Below are 1,976 nucleotides of genomic sequence, written 5' to 3' on the forward strand. Positions count from 1 at the left end.
CTCTTCCTCTCCCTCCATTTCTCTCTCCTCCCCTCCCCCACAAACACTAAATCATGAAAAGCATATACATATACATTTATTAGTGGCCATTCTATTGTAAGGAAAAGCTTTCCTACTCCTATTCATTTATTTTTATTGGTTGGTTGATTGATTGATAAATATTAGTACAGACTTTCAGGTTCTTCTTGCACGGTGACCAAAAACTACATGAGACTGTCTATTTCCCCCACAGACTTGCTAACAGAAAGTGTTGTCACTCTTTTAAATGTGTATAGATTTTCATTAACATTCTTCTATGTCTTCTTGAATCCCTTTAGATTTTTCCCTTACAAAGTAGTTGTTTTTTATTTAGCACAGACATACTTTTTTATTGTGAATAAAATAAAAGCCACAATTCACAATAAAAATGTGGTACATTTTTATTGTGAATTGTGGTACATTTTTATTGTGAATTGTGGCTTTTAGGATTAACAATAGATCTCTCTCTTATGGTAATAGTCATGACAAGTATAGCAGGCAAAATTCTAAGATGGCTGCCAAGATAGCCACCCTTGCTGTACATGTCCAGTGTAATAGCTATCCCCAACCTTTTTAGCACCAGGGACCAGTGCTCCGATGAGAATCTAATGCCCCATGATCTGAAGTGGAGTTGAGGCGCTGATGCTAGTGCTGGGGAACAGCTGCAAATACAGACGAAGCTTCGCCAGCTCCTCCGCTGCTGGCCTCCTGCTGTGCAGCCCAATTTCTAACAGGCCAGGGACTGGTACTAGTCTGCAGCCCCAGGGGCTAGGACCCCTGCTGTATAATACCCTCCCCTTTAGTGTGGGCAGGACCTTAGAATATTATGGGATGTCACTTATAAGTTTAAATTATATTTTATGGCAAAAGGGATTTTGCAGATATAATTAAGATTCCTAATGAGTTGACTTTGAGTTATGAAAAGAGAAATGACCTTGAATGGACTTGATGTGATCAGGCAAGCCTTTAAAAGAGGTAGGAACCAGAAGCAGATGCTCTCGAAATTAGGAAGTATGAGACGTCCACCTTTGTTCTTTTCAAAATTGTTTTTGGCTTTTGGGGTTTCCTTGAGATGCCACGTGGATTTTAGGATGGGTTTTTCTATTTGTCCAATAAACAAATAAACATCATTGGAATCTTGATAAGTATTGCATTGAATCTGTAGGTAGCTTTGAGGCATGTCAACCTCTTTTTTTTTTGAGATTTCTCCTGATTTTTATTTGTTGGTAACTAATCCAATTCTTTGTTTGTTTGTTTCGGTCTCTATGTGGCTTTTTCTGTATATCTTTAGTTATAGAATTTCTGTTCATCTAGACTTTAGGCAATTCTCAATGATGATTGTTCTGTAGTTTAGTTAAAATTTTGAGGTGATCATGGGAGGAGGCAAACACAGTCCTTCCCTACACTGCTATCTTGACCAGAAGCCCCCCTAATCTGAAGAATATCAACATCTTAACAATATTGTCTTTCAATCCATGAGCTCAGAGGATATCTATCTATTTACTTATGTCTTTTTTTAAACACCTACAGCACCTGGTCTTCCTAGGTGGTCACCCATCCAAGTTCTAACCAGGCCTGACTCTGCTTAGCTTCTGAGATCAAATGAGATCAGGCACATTCAGGGCATGGCCATAGACTATTTATGTCTTCTTTAATTTCTTCCAGCAATGTTTTGTAGTTATCGGTCTAAGTCTTTTGCATTCTTAGTTAGGCTCATTCTTAAGTATATTATTCTTTTTGGTGCTATTGTAAATAAAATACTTTTCTTTATTTCCTTTTCAGATTGTCCATTGTTAATATGTAGAAATTCAACTAATTTTGTGTGCTGATTTTGTACCCTGCAACTTTCTTAATTTGTTTATCAGTTCTAACAGTTTTCTTGTGGTGTCTTCTGGGTTTTCTACACATAAGATAATGTTATCTGCAAACAGATAATTTTATATCTTTTTAATTTAGAT

The 1,976-nt window shown here is 36.9% G+C and overlaps 1 pseudogene; it reads right to left on the reverse strand.

Moving 5' to 3' along the window:
- Window positions 1-1,539: 1,539 nt before the first annotated feature.
- On the reverse strand, window positions 1,540-1,655 carry LOC120585283 (uncharacterized; annotated as a pseudogene).
- Between the last annotated feature and the right edge of the window lie 321 nt (window positions 1,656-1,976).

This window comes from Pteropus medius, unplaced genomic scaffold (assembly GCF_902729225.1).
Source record: "Pteropus medius unplaced genomic scaffold, Ma_sr-lr_union100, whole genome shotgun sequence".
NCBI classification, from domain to species: domain Eukaryota; kingdom Metazoa; phylum Chordata; class Mammalia; order Chiroptera; family Pteropodidae; genus Pteropus; species Pteropus medius.